General features: G+C 49.0%; 1 protein-coding gene across 3 annotated transcripts in view; it reads left to right on the forward strand.

The window, feature by feature from the left end:
- The first annotated feature begins 13,382 nt into the window (after nt 1-13,382).
- The window catches only part of USP2 (ubiquitin specific peptidase 2), a 29,973-nt gene continuing 21,702 nt past the window's right edge, over nt 13,383-21,653 (forward strand). The window contains exon 1 of one of the 3 annotated variants that reach the window (XM_084783603.1): nt 13,383-13,626. The gene's annotated coding sequence lies outside the window, so the exon portion shown is untranslated. Of the gene's footprint in view, nt 13,627-14,552; nt 14,701-18,898; nt 18,919-21,653 lie in introns of those variants that run through there. The other 2 variants (XM_084783604.1, XM_084783605.1) reach the window with 2 other exon arrangements.

Consider the following 21,653-nt stretch of genomic DNA (forward strand, 5'->3'; position numbering starts at 1 on the left):
TTGGCACTCTTCCCTGGAGAGCTTTGTGGCCACACTCAGTCATTGGGGAGGTGGGATTGCTCTCTGAAGCTGTCTCAGAGCTGTGGACTCTGAGGCCTAAAATATAGTCAGCCTAAGACACCACAGAGGACCATGGACCAGGACAGCAGATGAGGATAAGGTGGGGAAAGCCATCAGGCAGGCCTTACAACCAAACCAACCCAAGACCATGAACAAATGCGGACAGGAATGCTTTCGGCAGTTGGCCATGATACCCATCAGTCTCTCTGGCCAAGTCAGCAAATCTTGTAGAGGCTGTGGGATGTCTGTAGTATCTGGAGGTAACTTAGAAAAGCCTGGGGCTCCTGCCCCTATGCCACAGGCTTCCAACCTACTTTCTCACTGCCCCTAACCTCTCTCTACATTCAACCACGTAATTCCCTACCTTAAGGCCTACAATTTCTTGTCCAAGAGCATCAAATGCCCCTGTCTTGGGGCTGGTGAGATGACTCAGTGGTAAAACCATTTGCCTCTGATAGCCTGAGGTCAATCCCTGGAATGCACATTGATGGAGGGAGAAAAGCCAAGTGCTAAAAGCTGTCCCAAGCTCCACACTTGTACTTTGGCACACTTGTATGCATGCCTGTGAATGCACACACATACACACACGCTCATGCACCAAATTGTTTTTCAAAATGTTTATTTTAAATGCTCTTTGTTTGTTTGCCTTGTTTTGTTTTGTTTTGTTTTTTCAGACAGAGTTTCTCTGTGTAGCCTTGCCTGTCCTGGACTCGCTTCATAGACCAGGCTGGCCTTGAACTCATGTCAATCTACCTGTTTCTGCCTCCAGAGTTCTGGGATTAAAGGCATGTGCCACCACACCCAGTGTTAAATGTTTCTGATGCCCCTCTCTATTCCCGACATCTGAATGGGGCCACCCTCAGAGACAGACGGTACTGGCCATGACTCTAGCAGTCTTCTTGACATCCAGAACTCTCTTGGGAAGGCTAAAAGGGGTTTGCCATGAGATTTGGGGTGTTTCGCTGGCCAAGAGGGAAACATCATAGCCTCGGGGACCTGTGACATGCATCTTCCTGCCTCTATGCACAAAGTCCAACTCTTGCCTGAATTTGTAGTTTTTGTGTTGTGGGCAGGTACATCTTCCCATGAGCCCTCCTGACAGAGCTAGGGTGAGGTCCTCCCAAGTTCTGGCATGGGCTAAAGAGTCACCATCCTCTACCTACTCAGTCCAACAGTACTTAAGGTAATGGTGGAGCAGCTTTCCTCATCAAGGCCCTCAGAAGACTATGTGGCCCAGAATCTTTCCCAGCCCTTGGACAGGAAGCATCTCTCACCTGGCAAATGGAAAACCTGGGGCCAGAGGAGGTCGCTTAAGACCAATAGCAAAGGCCTATGAAGGCCTTAAGTATGGCTCAACACTCAGGAAGGACCTTGATAGTTGGGGGGGGGGGGCCAGTCTTACTATATAGCCCTGGCTGGCTAGAACCCTGTATGTAGGTCAGGCTGGCCTTGAGATCTTCCTATCTCAGCCTCCAAATTCTAGGATTAAAACAGTACAAAGCCATGCTCCACAAGTTTACAATTTGGTGTTGAGCCTACATTCATAACTGTCATAGTATGCACAGACCACAAGTTGGATACGCCAGGATCTATCTGATCTAAGCCTGTGGCTAGTGTGCCCTCTCTCTCTCTCTCTCTCTCTCTCTCTCTCTCTCTCTCTCTCTCTCTCTCTCATTAGAAAATAGTAATTGAAACAAGAAGGGGAAATCCCAGGCACAAGCTGACACCTGCAACCCCAGTACCTGGTGGGGGCGGAAGCAAGAGGAATGCCATGATTTCAGGACCAGAATGGGCTACATACTGAGCTGAGCCTGGACTATGGGAGTAGGGCACTGTCTTGGGGAGCTGGAATTAGAGGACACTGCAGGAGTCCAAAGAAAGGACGATGCCATGGACAGAAGTTGCAGAGGTGAAAATAAAGAGAAGTGGTGACTTGGAGAGACGTTTGAGTTAGACAGAGGACTGATGAAATCCGAATGAAGCCCATAAACTTTGCCAATACTAATGTCCCAACTTTGCTATTGTACTGGTTATACAAGCTGCGACCCACTGGGGGAAACCAAGTCACAGGTGTATAAGACTTCTAACCTCCTACCTCAAGGGTACAGACATCCTGAAGGCATTGGATCCCCTGAAACTGGAGTTACAGATGTTTCTGCAAGTTGCCATCTGGTGCTGGGAATTGAACCCAGGTCCTGCAGAACAACAGCAAGCGCTCCTAACCACTGAGCCATCTCTCTAGCCCTTCTTGTACAGTTTTTATAATTTCACCTTCTTGGGGTTGGAATAATCTTTTCTTTTCCACTACATTCATTATTTTTAAGTTGCTACAAAGATTTAATGAAAACACACCCACACTAGCACAGCTGCTGAAGTGTGTGAAAAGTAAAATTTTGTCACTTGCTTGCAAGCCACACTATCCACGGTATTTGTTCCAGCAGACAGAATGGACTAAGATAACAATAAACATGGTCTTAGCCAAAGATCACAGCAATGCTTCTATAGGAAAGATCAGAACACGAGTAAGTGCCAGATGCAATGGCCACACCTGTGATCCCAGCCCTCGGGAGGCAGAGGCAGGCTGATCTCTGTGAGTTCAAGGCCAGCCTGGTCTACAAAGTGAGTCCAGGACAGCCAAGGCTACACAGAGAGACCCTATCTTGAAGGAAAAAAAGAAAGAAAGAAAGAAAAGAATAATAATGAAGAGGAGGAGAACAAGAAGAAGAAGGAAAGGAGAGCAGCATCTCAGTAGATTAGAGTGCTTGCTGTGAGAACGAGAGAACCTGAGTTCAAATTCCCAGCACCCATGTAGAAGCCAAGCATAACGCCCATGCCTATAACCCCAGTGTAGGGGAGCAGAGGCAGGCAAAGCCCAAGACCTAGCTAGCCAGCCAGCCTAGCCATAGAATCAGGTTTGGGAGAAAAACAAAAACAAAACAACTTGTCTAAAAAAAAAATACATACACACATACATACATACATGCATCATACATACATACTAAAGAGGTAGAGCAGTAGAGAAAGACCCTGAACATCCTCCTCTGGCTTCCATGTGTACATGTGCACACACACAATAAACAGGTGTAAATAAATAAATAAATATTTTTAAAAGAAAAAGTAGGCTAAGTGTATTCTTAGCAGAAAAATCAGTAGTTCAGTGTCATCTTTAGCTATATAGTGAGTTCAAGGCCAGCCAGGGCTACAGGAGATTCTTTTTTTAAGAAGTAAATATATTTGTTTGGGCAGGAAGTGAGCCTGTAAAAGTGCTTAAAACTAAGACCAGAAGATGATTCAGCAGGAAAATGTGCTTGCCACACAGCACGGCAACTTGAGTCCCTTCTCTGGAGGCTCGCTCACACACATACAACAGGTAAATAAACAAGCTCAAAGCAATAGATTACACAACCTCAAAAAATTTTTTTAATGTTTATACATACCAGGAATTTTTTTTAATATACAAGTATCATGGTTGGTTTTAATGTCCACTTGCCACAAATTAGTCATCTGAATAGGGAGCCTCACCTGAAGGACTGACTGTCCTGATCCCCTTGATGTGGGATTTGTGGGCAGCACCTTCTGGTAGCAGCCTGGGTAAAGCAAGGATTGCAGGAGGGAGCTTCCCTCTGGCTGCTGAGTAGATTCACCATGACAATGATGATGATGATGATGATGACGACGACGAAGACGATGATGATGGTCTTCCCCTCCACGTCCCTCCCACCCCCACCAGAGCAGAACCAGCATTTCCAATCTTTCACTGAGGAATGCCTGCTCTCCAGGAAACTTCTAGGTTTGGAATTGGGACCAGTGAGTGCCTTCTGATTTGTTGCACCCCACCCCCATAGTGAGAAGCAGTTATTCTAGTACTGCCCAGTCCCCAGACCCAAGTAACCAGCAGCTACTCAGGTGTGACCCTGCTGCTGTTATCTAAAAGCTGACTGATATAAAGATATTTTATATATGTATGTACAACAAACAAACAGAAGAAAAAAATGAGGGGCTGGAGAGATGGCTCAGAGGTTAAGAGCACTGGCTGCTCTTCCAAAGGTCCTGAGTTCAATTCCCAGCAACCACATAGTGGCTCACAGCCATCTATGATGTGATCTGGTGCCCTCTTCTGGCATGCAGTTGTACATGAAGGCAGAGTACTGTATACATAATAAAAAATAAATAAATCTTTTTGAAAAAAAGAAAAAGAAAAGAAAAGAGTAGTTAAGAGTGGTTGCTTAGGGGGATGAGAATATGGGATGGAAAAACAGACTACTTTTTATTATAAACCTAATAATCACTTTGTCTCTATAAAAAACAAAACATGCTTAAAGAATTCTAGTAATGAAAAAAAACAACAAAAACAAAAACAAAAATAAAAAAAGAGTCCTATTAGCTGAGCGGTGGTGGCACATGCCTTTAATTCCAGCACTCAGGTGGCAGAGGCAGGCAGATCACTGTGAGTTCAAGTCCAGCCTGGTCTACAAAGCAAGTCCAGGATAGCCAAGGCTACACAGGGAAACCCTGTCTCAAACAAACAAACAAACAAAGAGTCCTATTAACGCCCTGCCAGTTCTATTTGAGGTTTTGCTTATTGGTGACCTCCCCATTGCTGTTGGGGAGGCGCTGAGAGAAAGTGTGAGAGAATCTCAATCTTAAACAGTGACATCACACTTGTTCAGACAGAAAAAGGCAAGGAAGTATTAAGGTGGAGAACCAGATATAGGCTATTTGTCGTGCCTAGGATGCACACTGGATTCCATCCCCAACATCATAAAAAGAAAATTAAAATCAGAGAAAAGAGACTTAGGCCGGCACATCTGCTCTGCCCTGCCCTTAGAACCTTCTGCCCCATTATGATAAAACAAGAAAGTCCTAGATAGGCATAGTGGCTCATGCTTTTAATCCCAGCAGCCAGAAGGCAAGGGCAGGCAGATCTGTGAGTTCTGGCCAGCCTGGTCTACATAATGAGCCAGGATAGCCAGGGCTACATAGTAAGACCCTTTTTAAAATGTCCTAAAACAAAAACAAAGAATGTCCTCAGCAGATGCCAATAGCATACCCTTAGACCACTCAGGCCTTAGAACCTTGAGCCAAAGTAAATCTTCTTTATAAATTACCCAGCCTCCTCCAGACTTCAGCTACAGCAATGGTGAAAGCACTAAAACAGGGCTTTCCATGCCAGGGGCCTCTGCTTCTTAAATACAGGTGTGCTCAAGCGGACAAACAGGAGTTTTGAGAAGTGAAAGTGAAATAGGAAAGTTTGAAAAAAGAAAAATAAATCAGCAGTGTGGCAGAAAGCTTGAACGGTGGGCTGGGGACACTGCTCAGCTGGTAGCACGCTCACTTGACAAGCACAAAGCTCTGGCTTCAGTCCCCACCACACACAAACTGGGCGTGGTGGTGCACACCTGTAATTCAAGCGGCTGTGAAGTAGAGGCGAGAGGGTCGGGAGTTCAAGCTGGTCCTCAGCTACATATCGAGTTCAAGGCCAACCTGGGACACATGAAACCTTGTCTCAAAAGGGAAGGAATGAAAAGGAAGCCTAAATGCTTGTTCCCAGAAGTTTGAGAGACCTAGCTTTAATTCTTCTTTGGGGCGGGGTTGGGGTTGGGGGTGGCCTGTTACCTCAACCTCTTGCAGCTCAGTGCTGTCACAACTTGTTGGAAAGAAACAAAGGAACTGACAAAGTCACCCTATCAGAAAAGGGGGAACAGTAGCAGAACCCTGGAGGTAGCTTCCTGATGTCACGCCCACCCTCAGTCCCTGGAACTCATGAGTATGAATTTGTCTGGGCTTAAAAAGCAGAGAAATGGCTCTGGCCAGTAGTCTACAGGAAAGACAGAGATGGAAGAACCAAAGTGTTGCCATGGCTACAGATGGTCCCAGCAAGAGTAAGTAAGTAAGTGGTCTCTAGGAACAGAGGGCAGACCCAAAAAAAAACTAAAGGAACTAAAGGGCCTCACATCAGCATCCTGAGGAGCTAAATTCCACCAACAACCTGGCCAAGTATGAAGGTGGGCTCGGTCCCTGAGCATCCTGCCGGGAGCGCACCGGAGCACTATTCTTAAGAGACCCTCACCTTGTAAAAAATGGTGTTGTTTTAAGCTGTTCTTTGTCTGGGCGCATTATGCAGCAGGAGAAAATTAACTCAATAGGAAAGGAACCAGAGCACAGAAACATGAAGGAAATGCTGCACAGGGCCAAGATGGGTGGTGATGACCTTGGAGTGGACCTAATCAGCTCACCTTTTCCCATCTCTTTTAGTCTTCTGAAGCAGTGTTGAGGAGGGAGGCAAGTCAGCTCGCGGATGGTCAGGTGCTTCCAGACAGGAGTGACAGAGGGGAAGGGCAGAAGAACCGACGTTGTCAAAGACTAAGCTGGGCATGGATATGAAGAAGCCTGTGGGTGGGCAGATGATGCATGGTGAGACAGTGGGGGGGTCAAGAGGCCTACAGGCTGACAGGGAGGCTGATATCAGCAAGAACGACAGCCAGGGGTGAACAGGAGCCAGCTGTGGATGAGATACCATGTCCTGGACGGAGTCCATAGTTAAGACCAACCAAAAAGGGTAGCATACCGTAACTACAGGCCAGCTGTTCCACAGAGCAGGCAGTGGTGGCATTAGTGAAGAGAGGGCAAAGGGATTTACCCTGCTTAGAGTAGGTTAAATTGTGTACCCAGAAAAGACGCACTCAAGCTCTGATTCCCCACTCCCTGTCAGTGTGGACTTCTTTGGAAATATGCTCTTGGGGATGGCAACCAAGTTAAGACAAGGTCATCTAGATTAGAACAGCCCCTGCTAGCCTCATAAAACCTGAGGAATCGGGACAAAGAGAAATGGGAGACAGAGAAAATCCAGCCAGGGAAACCGGGCAGAGAGACTGCAACAATGTCACCTGGGGCCACCAGAAACTGGGAAGGGCAAGGAAGGCCCTGCCTCTCCAGCTTTGGAGACAGCGCAAAGATGCTCACACTTTGATTAGGATTTTTGTACTCCAGAACCGGAAAATAATACACATCCATCATCTTAAGCCCCTCCCCTCAGTCATGATCTTTCTTGGGGTAGGGTGCTGGTTTTTTGGAGACAGGGTTTCTCTGTGTAGCCCTGGCTGTCCTGGATACACTTTGTAGACCAGGCTGTCCTGGAACCCACAGAGATCCACCTGCCTCTGCCTCTTTGAGTTCTGGAGTACCACTTTTGTCATGGTCACTTTTAAGGGTAGCCCTAGCAAGTAATACCCACCCCCTTTTCAAGGATACACGGGTTAGGAGAAGAGGAAGGGCAGGGGCTGGAGAGCTGGCTCTCGTGGCTACACCCACACAGCCATGAAACCTGAGCTGGGATCTTAGCCCCCATATAACCACCCAGGCATGATCTTGAGAAAGCCTGTCACCTCGGCACTGTGGGAGCAGGGACAGAGGGTAGTTTGGGGCTTGATGGTTACCAACCTCACTGTAAATGCGAGCTCAGGGTTCAGGGGGTGGTCTTGTCTCACAGGAATAGAGGAGGACATTTGATGCCCCATTCCGGTTTCCACAAATGTGTGTGTGTACACATACGTACCTGCTTGCCCCCACCACACACACACACACACACACACACACACACACACACACACACACACGAAAGAAAAAGAAAAAGAAATGAAAAAAGAGGAGTAGCATATGTTGACCTTTAACCCCTACCTGTACCACCTACCTGGTAGAAGCAAAGAACCGGCTCTGACCTCTAACATGCATATGGCACCAATGTGCACACTTTTGCACCACACACACACACATCCTACTCACACACAATAAAAATTTTTGCAAAGCTATAGGATTCCAAATCTACCTAACAAGTGAGGGCAAATCAGAGACGTAACCTTGACACTGGCTGTTGTTCACAATGCCTTTCATACCCCGCCCCCTGTCCCATGGAAGCCCAAAATTTCTCAGACAGTTGTCCCCAGGCCAGGAGGTGCGGCAGTGGCACAAACTTGTTGAAAATGCAAATACTCAAGGCCGTCTTAGACTCCTTGAGTCAGAGAGAGGGTTCCACCTGTCTTTCTAGAGAGTTCTGGTTCCATTAGAAAACCACTGACCTAGGTAACTACCTTTTTCTTTTTCCTTTTCTTTTCTTTTCTTTTTTTTTTTTTTTTTTTTTTTTTGGTTTGTTTGTTTGTTTTTTGGTTTTTCATGACAGGGTTTCTCTGAGTAGTCTTGGCTGTCCTGGACTCGTTTTGTAGACCAGGCTGTCCTCGAACTCATAGTGATCCATCTGTCTCTGCCTCCCGAGTGCTGGGATTAAAGGCATAAGACACCACACCCAGCTTGGTTTTTTTGTTTGTTTGTTTGTTTTTTGTTTTTTGTTTTTTATTGGAGTTTGAGCCCAGGGCTTCAAGCAAGCCCTCTGCCACTGAGCTGTATCTCTAGCACTTTTGCTAAGTACTTCATATTTTTGAGACAATGGCTCACTGGGTCACCCAGTCTGATCTTGACCTCACTCTGTAGCCCAGAAAAGCCTCGGACTTGGAATGCTCTAGCCTCAGCCTCTTGAATAGCTGAAATTACAGGTTTGTACCCCCACTTCCAATTTAACAGCTATTTTCTTCTAACTTCTCTTAGTTCAGCAAATTCCTAGCCTTCCCTTAGCCTGCCTGACTCTCTGACTCACTAAGAGACGAGGTCATCTAGAGTCCCTGCCACATCCATCCACCTCCAGGGCCTGTCTCCAGGTTCTGTGCCCCTGCCTTCACGTTAGGTGAGCCAGGTCGGTCAGTCGCTCTGCTCCCAAACTCAAACCCATCTCTTCATCCAACTGGGATGCTATGGTGGACACTGTACATAGTGAATTCAAGGCTAGTTAAGGATACATAGTAAGACCTTGTCTCAAAAAAAAAAAAAAAAAGGCAGAGCCAAAGAGTGGGTAAAAGCACTTGCCACACAAGCCTGACAACCCGAGTCCATATACCTGGGACCAAGTAAGAAGTGAAGGCCACCATGCACATCTGTGACCTAGTGTTTCAACAGCAAGGAGCTCAGGTTAGGAAGAATTGGGCCAATTAGCCCAGAGTATGCAGCTAAGCAACAGAAACGAGAGAGATTTTTGCCTCAAAACAAAGTAGGAAGGGAGAATTAATATTCTCTCTCTCTCTCTCTCTCTCTCTCTCTCTCTCTCTCTCTCTGTGTGTGTGTGTGTGTGTGTGTGTGTGTGTGTGTGTGTGTGTGTGTGTGTGTGTTTTTAGGCAGGCTTTCTGTGTAGCTTTGGCTGTCCTGGACTCACATTGTACAACTCACAGAGATCCACCTGCCTCTGCCTCTGCCTCCCTAAGTGTGGGTTGGGATTAAAGGTGTGCCCCACCGAAGCCAACTGAAAATTAATTCTCAAATGTTGTCCTCTGACCTCTGCCATGGCATGAGTGGGTCCACATTCTTGTTCATAACATACACATGTGCAGGCACACACACACACACACACACACACACACACACACACACACACACACACACGTTTCCATCCCTCTCCTTCCATTCTTTGTTGAACTCATCCAAACTCAAATTTTCATGTGATCTCTCTACCAAGCTTCACCAGATGTGCTCTGGTCAAGGTCACCAATCTTCTAACCCAATTCTGAAACTCGTCTCAATTAACCTATTGACATTTGACAGGTTTGCTCTTTCCCTCCTCCTTGATAAGTTTCCTGACTGAGCATCCAACATAGTGCCTGCTGTCTCCTGAGACTGTCCTCCAGAACACTGGCCACTCTTCGGTCTCTCAGAGGGCTCCAACCCAACCAGCTCTGAAGCTACTAAATGGAATACTCCAGAATTCAGTCCTCACACACTTCTGTCTCCAATGGCCAATCTCTCTTCATATCATAGTTTTAAACCACCTGAGGTTTTATAACCCCCCTCCCCCAAGCCCAGATCTCACCAGACTACAACATATGCTTGCTTGGTTTTTTGTTTGTTTGGTTAGTTAGTTGGTTGGTTGGTTTTGGTTTTGGTTTTTCAAGACAGGTTTTTTTCTGTGTAGCCTTGGCTGTCCTGGACTCACTTTGTAGACCAGGCTGGCCTCAAACTCACAGAGATCTGCCTGCCTCTGCTTCCCAAGAGCTGGGATTATAGGAGTGTGCCACCATGCCCGGCTCCAACATCTGCTCTCTTGATAACTCATCAGGATGCCTAACGGTCATCTCAAATGTACGATATAATAACCCAGGCTAACTTACCTGGTCCTCCCCACCACTTCCCTTCTACAGCTCCCCTCTCTCATGTTCAAGAAAAGTAACTCCTCCCTTTCCATCTTGCTACTAACCCATCACAAAGTCCTGTTCATGCTGAAGTCTGAGCATGCTCCGGTTACCACCAGCTCTAGGCAATTCTCTTGCTTCCACAGAAACCAACAAGTGCACCTGTCCCTTCTCCCCAGGAGGACTCACTAACCTTGTTCTGGTCTGGCTTCTCTTTGGATCCATTCTCCATTCAGGAATCAGACCCATGTTTCTCTGCCCAAAACCTTCTGGGGCTCCCATCCCAGTGTATGGACAGTTGAACAAGAGAAGGTGTGGTCCAGGACAGCAGCAAGATTGGGTGGATCCCCACAAATTGAGCCAAAAAGAGGGGCATATTAATGGGTTAGGACACAGGCTAGAATATTTCTGACTTACCTAAAGGTAACAGCATAGTGAGGTGCATCTCTGGCTGGAGGCAGGGGATGACTATAAAGCCCCATATATGACTCTAATAGTATTACCCTTTTGTGGTTTTCTGGGTGTCCTAGTTAGGGTTGACCTTGCTGTGATGAAACACCATGACCAAAAGCAACTTGGAGAGGATGGGGTTTGTGTGGTTTACACTTACACATCATTGTCATCGTCGAAGGAAGTCAGGACAGAAACTCAAACAGGGCAGGAGCCTGGAGGCAGGAGACAGAAGCTGATGCAGAGGCCATGGAGGGCTCCGCTGCTCAGCCTACTTTCTTATAGAACCCAGGGCCACCAGAGCCAGGGTGGCCTCACCCCCAATGCCCTCCCCCAACAAATCACTAACTAAGAAAATGGTCTACAGCTTGCTCTTACGGGGGCATTTTCTCAATGGAGGCCCCCTCCTTTCAGATAACTCAAGCTTGGGTCAAGTTGAGAAAGTTAGCTAGCAATCCAAGAGAGCACATAGGAAAAATCAGCTAGAGGACTCAGGAAATGATGATGGTTGTGACCCAAGATGGCTACGGGCACGGCAAGCTTACCAATACACAACCCCAGGCACACCCACCTCAGGACTTTGTCGTTTACCGTGCCTTCTGCCTAGAACATTCTTTCCCTAAACATGCACACGGCTCACCTCCTACCACGTGCAGCTCAGTCCTGTTACTTTCACATCGGGTCATCTCAGACCACAGCCTATGCACTCACCACCCCCAGCTGCCTAGCTGGCTTCCATCGCTGCAGCACCACCTCACACACCGTATTGTGTCCTTTTTCCTTTCCTTCTGCTCCTACTAAAATGTGCGCCCACTTAGCCTCCAGTATCTAGAGTAGTGTCTGATATATTCCATACTTACTAGGTAAATGAAGAGATGGAATGAGGGTTGGTAATGATTTAAGAATATGCCCCTGCTGCTTGCATCTCAATTCTTTGGGAAATTTAAGAGGAAGAGGAATTTGAGAGTAGGGACACATTGTGACATTGGTACGGAAATGGGAGGAGCAGCTAAGGGCACCTGGGAGAATTGATGATCCAGGCAAAGCTGAAGTCAAGGGACTTATCTTGGCACCACCCTACTTGGTTAGGCAGTTTTCCTCATCAGTGTGTAAAAATAAAGAGGAAGGAGGGGCCGTGGTGGTGGCACACTGCTTTAATCCCAGCATTCTGGGAAGCAGAAGATGGCGGATCTCTATGAGTTCGTGGCCATCCTGATCTACAAAGTGAGTCCAGGACAACCAAGCCTATACAGAGAGACCCTGTCTCTCAAGGAAAGAAAAAAAATTAAGATTTGACTCCTCCTCTTCTTTTTTTCCTTTTATTTTTCTTTTTAAAGAGAAAGCCCAACAGAGTTAACATTTGATTTTCCTTTTAATGGTTTTTTTGTTTGTTTATATATCCCACACATGCACATGTAGAGGTCAGACCATGTGAGTTGGTGCAGAGGCAGGCAGATCTCTGTGAGTTCAAGGTCAGAACAAGTTCCAAGACAGGCAGGGGCACACAGAGAAATCTTGTCTGGGGGGTAGGGTTGATTCCGATTTCTGTTAAGGCTGTTGTCAGACTAAACAATAAATAAATAACTCTTTGAATTCAAGTTTGCAGTCTGGAAAGATGGGTCAGTGGTTAGGAGCACTGACTCCTCTTCCAGAGGTCACTGGTTCAATTCCCATGACCCACATGGCAGGCAGATCACAACTGTCTGGAACTCCAGTTCCAAGGGATCTGACATGCTCACACAGACATACATGCAGGTAAAACACCAGTGCATAGATAGATGATAGATAGATAGATGATAGATAGATAATCATTTTTTAACAAAAAAAAGTCAAGTGTGCTTAAAATCAAAATACAAATTGCCTCTTGTTTTTTTCCCCCTATTCTGAAGCTAATAGCTTGCATAAAATTCTAACCTTTCTTGGAGTATGTGCCTCCCAGCAGTCATGTAAACGAACTGTGTTGGTAGAAATGTAATAAGCCCTTAACATTTACTACCTGAGCTGTACACGGTCTCTCGAGGCTTCAACTACATCATGCAATAGATGGCTATGATAGTGGTTCTTGTTTTACAAGACCATTAAAAAGATTAAATGAGAAAACTAACATTTGTAAAGTACTTATCACAGTGCCTAATAAAATAATGTACCTAATAAGTAGCCCATAGAATGAGTCGTTTGAATGGTAATAGGAGAGTTGAATGGACATAATCTTCTTTACCTGACTGGTTGATGGGGCTCTGTAAATATTGCTATGAAGTGCACTTGGTTGTTCGTTTAAATAAACACAGTTTTAAATATGAATAAATGAAATTAAAAGGTAGGCAGAAAAAGAAGAGCCTGTGGAATACAGCATTCCCAGCCCGGTAGGAAAGCATGCAGGAACATTAAGCCTTCACTAAAGTCTGAAAGCTGGTATGCCGCCTTTCCCCGTGACGAGATCCTCTGTCTCAGTCCTTCCAGCGGCCCGGACGTGTTACACTCCAGTCCACTTCTTTCCTTGCGCCACCCGGCTCCAAACAGGCGTGCTTTTGCTCCACGTGGTTCTCTGTATATACCGGTTGCCTGGGAGACCCACGCCGGGCGGGGCTGTATGACGCAACAATAGGAACAAGCCAATAGCCCTGACGTACACTAGCGACGCAAACAAGGGGTGTGGCTTTGCCGGCCTGGACGCAATGAGGCCGCTGCCCGCTGGGTGGCGCCGATTTCCCGGGGAGGTCCTTTCTGGGCCCCCGGCGGAGGTGGGGGAGAGGCGGGCAGGCTCCGAGAGAGGCCAGGGAGCCCTCTGCGTCAGCCACTGCTCGCTGCGCCGCGCCAGTACCAGCCTGGACTCTACCGCAGCTCCATGCTTGTTCCCGGTTCGACTCGTCCATCCTCCGAGAAGAGGCAGGTACGTGCCACCTGTCGCAGATGTGGGAAGGGAAAAGCCAGGGTCAGTGCCAGGTAAGAGGCTCGGAAAGTAGGGTGTCAACGAGAGCCCGGCATTCTGGACATGAGAAATGTAGGGCGAGGGCCAGCTGTGTGGGGGAACTCCAGCTGTGGGTGCCAGTGTGTGAGAAGGGCTGACAGCTGACAGCTCAGGGTGCCAGAAAGAGCCATCTGTGTGCTGATCAGTGTGTTCTGAGGAAACATTGTAACCGGCGGTACAGTCTCCACGCCCTGTGTGCTGTGTGGCCTGAGAAGGATGCCTTGGACCCTGACACCCCTTCTTCCCACGTGTGCGTGTAGCTACCTCCCTCCCTAGCGTTAAACCTCCCGGGGCTGTCTATGGTCAGTTTTCCAAAGCGGAGTGGGGGGTGGGGGCTGCTTCAGGGGAAACCAGCAGTTAAACGGAAGGGAAAAATTTTCCACCAATCCAAAATCAGAAAGAGGCAACTTTGAAATTCTCACCCAATGCCAAAGCAAAAGCAGCCGGGCAGTGTTCCCTGACATACAGCTTACCAAGGGGAACCCTGGCCAACTAAACAGTAAATAAATAACTCTTAGCTCCTCTGAGAACTAAGAGTTCTCCTAGCTCTTGGCCCCAGAGCTTCTGAGAATGAGGTTGAGTTGAAGATCCCTCTGGGCTGCTTTTCTTTCCAGACACACACACACACAGACACACACAGACACACACAAACACACACACATCAATCAACCCACAAAACAAGAGGCATAGAGAACTGGTGGATGGACTGGGGTGGGGGTGTCCCCTACTCTTTGATGCTATAGATGCATACCACTCTGGAATGCGGACTGGAATGAGGGCGTCCTCTAAAGTGCATCACAGGACCCAGTCTGAGTCAGTACCCGGTGCTGAGACAGGGCGGAGGCACCAGCCCCGGGGCCTTCCAGTCTCCTGGGAGAGCCATCCAGAAAAAGAAGAATCATCTTGGGAGCAGACAGGTGCACCAAGGCCAAAGAGGCCCTCCTCTAGTGACCCCGTCCAGCCTTTGCTGCTCTGCAACCCTGAGCCCTCCAACAGGTAGACTGGATGGGCCCCCTTGGGAGCCAAGCATTACTCATGGGAGCATGGGGAAGCCACACTTTCTTTCTTTCTTTCTTTCTTTTTCGAGACAGGGTCTCTCTGTGTTAGCCTTGGCTGTCCTGGACTCGCTCTGTAGACCAGGCTGGCCTCGAACTCACAGCGATCCGCCCGCCTCTGCCTCCCGAGTGCTGGGATTAAAGGCGTGCGTCACCACGCCCGGCCTTCTTTCTTTTTTCTTTCCCTGAGCAAAGAGGAAAGGAGCCCAAGCCGGCTTGACCTGTCGCGTCGGGAAGGAGGCAAAATTTGTCTGCCCTTTCCATTTTGGGGATGTGACCAGTTCAGAAAATCACAGGGCTGCTCTCTAGCATCAGCAATCCCCTGAGTGGCAGCTTGAGGCCTTTTCTTCTAGGAAAGGTTGTCTGTTACCACTAACATCAGTAGTGACTAGATAAGTGAAAATAGTCAATAAGATTGTCATTTATTGAATTCTTGTTGTGTGAGAGGAAGCTTAAAACTATTATTTTATCCTCATTGGTGTGAAGCATACCGTAATCACGACTGTTGTTATTATTTGTGGGTTTTGTTTGTTGGTCATTCAGGCTTTTGTTTGGTTGGTTGTTTGGTTGGTTGGTTTTGGTTTTTCGAGACAGTTTCCCTGTGTAACCCCAGCAGTCTGCTTCGTAGACCAGGCTGACCTTGAACTCAGATCCGCTTGCCTCTGTCTCCCAAGTGCTGGGATTAAAGGCATGAGCTGCCACACTGGTTCTATTATTCATGTCTTACAAATTACATAGCTAAGATTCAGAGACTTAAGTATCTTGGAAAGGTATCTTAGATCCAATTAGAGGAAGAACAGGAATTCAGGCCTACACTGAGAAGTCCACCTTAAAAAAAAAAAAGTGTAGTGGACTGAGACCTGAGTGAGTGCTGGAAACATCCACCTCTCTCTGTCCCGGTGTCCTGGAACCAGGTCCTCCCTATCTCAAAATTCCAGCAGCTGAACTAGCAGTTTGGCCTCTTCCTGTTCACTCAGTCTGTGACTGACAGCTCTACAGAATCCACCTTCTCCGTGTTTAGGACTCAAATTCAGTTCCAGCTCTCTATATTATTCCTCCCTTGATCGTTCCTGCTGTTTTATTTCTAAATATCCCCTCCCGGGATGGGAGTCTAGCTAGTTCTCGGCTATCACCCGGCCACTAGGCATAGGGCAGGAGGTGGGCTCGTCACTGCCCCTTTAATTCTCCTGGGGCTTGGAATGCAAGTGAGTTGCCATCTCTGCGAGGTCAGATAAGATACTATATATATCTAGCTAGCGTAACCTGAGCTCCCGGATTACCCAGCCCCAGTCAGGCTGCGGCCTCTGGACTCTACACTGCTGGTCCCTTCCCTGCTGGGAAAGAAGCCCCCAGGTCCCGTCCAGTACCCTCCGGACACAGGTCAGTAGCTCTCGAGTGACCCAAGCAAGCCCTGAGTGAGTTTGGGGGAATATTCCAGAGGCCACCCACTGGGCCGGGTGAGTCCTGTAACCAAACCCAAATGCTCCTCAAGATAAGGGGACAGAGGACAACTGAAGCCCCAAGGGAGAGGAGAGAGATGAGAGTGCAGAGTCGGGGCACTAGGAAGGTACGTGAGCATAGGGGGTGAGGAAGAAAGTGGAAAGATACCTCTGCTTCCAGAAAGCCTGCTTCTAAGAGATATCCATTTTTTTTCCAACCCCAAATAAAATGCCTCCTGGGCCCACCCACCTCTTCTCCACAAATCAGGATGTTTGCCTTAATCTCTTTAATCTCTGATCTCTTCACCTTACCTCTTCATCTCCTCCCCCCTCCCCTCCCCAAGTTCTGAGCACCTCCTAAGAGCAAGAGAAATAAAGACAGGCACAAATTCCTTTGCAGGATCCCCCAAAGGAGCGAGGATTCTGTGATAAAAGTGGGTGGGTTACTGTGAACCAGCCTCTGACAGAGAGGGGTGCTAGCAACAGGTCAGAGGGCCAGGCTAGGGGCTCGAGGGCCCCCCCCCCCGAAGAGGAGCATATGGTATAACATATAAAATGTATGCCACTCCTATCCTCTTGGCCATTTTCTGCACATCTGCCAGGGGGTACACTTGTGTAGCAAGGCATCCAAGAAGCCAGGAGGCCTTCCATAGGTATGACAGGGTCCCCTCTCACCTCTTTTACTCCTCAGGTCAGCACATTCTGATGCAGTTAGCAAGCAGCTTTGGGAAGCTCTGAGGTCACCACTGTGGAGGTTCCCAAGCACCTAGTGAGACCGACTGGGACTCCCCCACTGACCTGCCCTGAACATCTGGGTAGGAAGAAAGGGACTTGGTGCTCTTTTGGGTGTGTCCATGAAGTGTGTCTTGTGGGGTATGGGAGGTAAGTACAGGCAATAGCAAAGCCACAGGTGTGGCTACGCCTTTGCCGCAGAAAGGTGAGCACATCCAGAGAGAAAGCGGGTACGGAATCTGCTGAGATGTGGGGCATCACCCATCCTCTGCCTCCAGGGCCAGGAGTGCCTGGGATTCTCGAGATTTAAGCCCCTCCCCTAGCTGGGCAGGTTAGGGAGCCCTTCACGTGAGCTCCAGGAAATGACAGTGGCTGATGACAGTGACTTGATGCCCAGGAGGTTGGCTGGCACAAGGGAACAGGGTTCATTTCAACCCCTGACTCACCTAGTATGGGTACCTTGGGGAGTGGGCTAAGCACTGCTTAGGGGAAAGTTGCTCAGAGATATGTCCACAACCAGGTAGGGGCCCAGGAGCCTGTGCTGGGGTAGATACCAGTACTAGGGGACACACAGAGCTTGGCACAGCAGGTGAAATAGAGGCCTCCCTCAGCATCTCGGGACCGATCAGCATTGTGCCGCAGCTCAAGTTGCACCAGGCTTCACTTTCATTCACCTACAGTGGAAAATCCAGGGGCTGCTCCTACAAGGAGTCATCTCTCCCAGCTGGATACATGGCCATCTGTGTCCTGGAGGGGTCCTCCCCTGGCTCCATGAGCCCACAGTCCTGCTCCAGGGACTTCAGAGGCACTGTAGTGGACAGAGCGCAGACCCAGCCCCAACACCACAGCAGCCTGACTGTGGGAGATGATCCACAGTACTTGCAGAAGGAATCGTTTCCCTATGCGCAAGTAGATGTATTGATAGCACCCACTGCTTAAAGCTGCTGGGAGCCCTGAGTTGGTGTACTGTAGCCCAATCAGTGCAGTGTTAAATGCTAAGGCCAGAAATATGACTGATAAAAATGTCACTTGAAAAATTTACTATTAGATGGGTGTGGTGGCTTGTATTTACAATCCCAGCACTTGGGTCATGAGACAAGATAGAAAGTTTGAGGCCAGCCTAGGCTACAAAGTAAGACCTATCCCTGCCCCCCCCCCAAAAAAATCACTATTTTAAATTCCTTGTGCTCTTAAAAATGTGGATGTTGTTTTCGTCTTAATTTAGTGCAATCAATATAACCTTTGCAATTATGTTTGTAAGCCTGAATATTTATGTATCTGAAATAGTTCAAGCTCCAGTCTGCCCTTAGACTCAGGACTCTATATTTGAGCACACTGTCAGGAACGCTAGGGAGGCCAAGGGCGTAAGGTATGAGGCTGCCTGGCAGACAAAGTCTGAGGCTGCTTTCAAGGTCCTCAGGGAGTCTGGTACCTGGTCTACAGGTATGTGGGACCATCTGTCTGGGAGCCACAGCTGCATGGCTCTGGTGTCCCCACAGGAAGCTGAGTGCATCTGTGTAACACAATGCCGGCAGGCCAGTTTTGGGGGGTAAACTCTGCAAAAATGATGGAGAATCTCAGAGAGAAGGGAGGCATGGACACCTCTGTAAAGATGGCATGAAAGAGGAGTTTGCATGTGTAGGGACTACCGCCCACCGGTGTCCAAGGTGGCAGGCACCTGGGGAGGCACAGCCAGAAGCCACATGCCTGAACTTGCCAGTTCTGGATAAACAATGAAAGGAGCCAGGCAGCAGGGGCCCCACACTGGACAGGGAGGAGTATGGGGGATCCCAGCCAATAGGCTGGCCTCCCACTGCCCCATGAAAGAGCCATTCAGTCCCAGCCGTTCCTGTGGCAACAGGGAGACTCGAAGCCATGTGAGCGCTGCCCTTCCGGTCCCTGTCTTACGCAGCAAGGCCACAGCCAGAGTCCCCAACTGAAGCTCCTGCCCACGGCGCAGTCAGTAGCCCCAGGGACAGCAGGACCAGGTAATGCAAAGAGGTGCCAACTTAAACTCTCTTCTCACCTACAAGGTGCTGGGACTTTTCTCCAATAAAAGTGGGGCTTAGTGGAGGGGAGAGAGATGTGCAAGGTTTCAACTCCAAAAAGACACCTTCTCCTAGCCCTGGGAGCTGTAAAGCAGACATTAGGGCTGGCAGTTTCCAGGAGCTGGGATAGAGTAGGTGGTACTGGGGGGGGGGGGGGGGGGCAGGGGGAGGAGGCTGGGTAGTTGCCTGCCAGATTGGAGCAGACAAGTGAGCAGAACCCTCCCCAGAGTTCTGGAGCTAGAAGATGGGCCTGCAGGTCCAGCCCTAAGAGTGCCAACACTGTCCCTGTTGCTGTATCTGGTTTGGCCTGGGCATTTTGTGCGTCATCCTAGGGGCTAAGAGAGGTCACAGGCTTGAGGCAGTGCCCGCAGAATACCAATTCCCAAGGAGCCTCAGTCTGGGAGCCTCATGGGGAGGAGCCATGAGCTCATACCCTGAGGGTGGGGACCAATCTGATTGGCAGCTGGGTGTCCCCGAGCCCAGCTCCGGAGACCTGGAGTCTCTTTGACTTTGCATTATTGATGAAGTTCTCCAAAGTGAAACAGAGCAGGACAGGTCCTCCAGCCCTCACCCCCAGGCCTCTGTCTGTCTCCTCACAGTGACTCCGCCCCTAGCCCTGCTTCCAATCCTGATCCTCCACAGTTACCATTTCCCAGAGCAAAGTAGAAGTTGCATGGGACCAGGGGATGCCCGTGGACATAACAGGGTATTGGGGGTCCCCTGGGCCAGGCAAGAAAAAAAAAAAAACAGTAAGGTGGACAGCCTTTCTGGTGCCAGCCAGGACTGGAAATTACTTGAGGTCTCTGGCACAGTTAAGGAACACTGTCCTGTGGCCATCTGCTCACCTTCCACCTCCGTCTCTATCCCAAGCCCTGAGTGGCTTGAGTTTCTGTACCCTTCTGCCAAACTCTCAGCATTTGGGGCTTGGCACTAGTGAGCTGGGCTGCTGGCCTAGGCAACAGTGTCAGCCGAATGGCTAGATGTCTGCTCACTGCCCACTTAACTCACTGGGGGTGGCAGGGGGAAGCCTGGCGCCCAGGCTGAGGTTGAGCCAGCCAGGCCAGGAGATGGCCAGCCCTGCCATTATTATAGACGACAGAGGGAGGAGCCGGGCTGGGCTAGCTGGTCGAGGAGATAATAGCCAGTCATTGTTAAGCGCTTTCACGTGTTATTATCTTACTTAGCCCTCACAACAACCCTGCGAGATAGGAACCCTGATAATTATTATGCTCATTTCCACGTGAGGAAATCGGGGCTCAAAGAGGTTAATTAACTAGTGTAATTTTTGCTCAGGTAGTCTGTCACAGCGGGAGTCCAAACCAGCCCTTGGGGGTGGGGCAGTGAGATGGCTCAGCAAGCAAAGGCACCATGACAAACCCCCATTCAAACCCCTAAACCTGCATGAAGAGAAAAAGAGAGAGGAGAGGGAGGAGGGGAATGAGGGAGGGAGGGAGGGAGGGAGAGAGAGAGAGAGAGAGAGAGAGAGAGAGAGAGAGAGAGAGAGGTTTTAAAAATCATATTCAACTTTGAGAGTTCTGGATAGGTCTCTCCAACGCTACTGCAGCCCCACCCCCCGCCCCACTTAAGAGTCCTATAGAAAGGCGCCTAGTTTCTCCTACTCCCCTTCTTCACCTCTGCCCGTGATGGAGGGAGTCTGGGAGTCTCCAGCGCAGCCTGACTCTGTTAAACCAAGGCTGAGGGGGAAGGGTGCTGAACCACGACCTAAGTTCCAGTCCTGACTCTACAGGTCCAGTCCTGGACCAACAAGCATCACTTTCTATCTGGACAACGGAGAGGTTTAAAAAAGTACATGGTCTTTTGGGCTGTTCAACTTCCACATTCAGCGATTCATCTGCAAAAACCTTAAGTCTGGGGATGCCTTCAGTACAGGGCCTTGACCCTAGGGGGCGCCACAAGTCAAGTAACGCCAGGACCAGTTTGGCACCTGCGTTGGTGCTGGGACCTCCGGTTCCTAAACCACTTAGAGGAAGAGAATAGATAGATATGTTCCACCTCATCAGCGCCTCCCCCCACCCCCCCACCCCCCCACCCCACCCCACCCCGCCGCCCTCGCTGTGTGACCAAGCAGCAGGTACCTGTGTGCAAGGAAGACCACAGAGGTAGGTCTGGAGACTAAGAGTCCAGGCCTTCTGGGAGTCTTTGGTACCTGAAGTAGTACTGCTTGCCAAAAGTAGGGAAGCAGCTAAAACTCAAAGTGCTGCCAGGCGTGGTGGCTCACGCCTTTAATCCCAGCACTCAGGAGGCAGAGGCAGGTGGATCTCTGTGAGTTTGAGGCCAGCCTGGTCTACAAAGCAAGTCCAGGACAGCCAAGATAACATAGAGAAACCCTGTCTTGGAAAAACAACAACAACAACAACAACAACAACAACAACAACAAAGAAACAAACAAAAACCCTCAAAGTGCTTGTTGTCCCCAGTCCACGCACTGAGGGTGGTGGGACCCCGCAAACCCCCAGCAGCTCTGAAGTTCCTGCCAAGACTTACAAGATGGACCCAGGTGGAAGTCAGCTAGAGTCTCTGATGTAGAGGGCTGGGGAGCTAGAGAGGCTGAGCCTCTTGCTCTGTGTGTGTGTGTGTGTGTGTGTGTACACAAGCCCGTACACACCTGGTTGCGTGTGTGTTTCTCTGAAGCTAGGCTGCCGATGGTGGACAGG

Source organism: Acomys minous, assembly GCF_964271855.1.
Source record: "Acomys minous genome assembly, chromosome: 5".
NCBI classification, from domain to species: Eukaryota; Metazoa; Chordata; class Mammalia; order Rodentia; family Muridae; genus Acomys; species Acomys minous.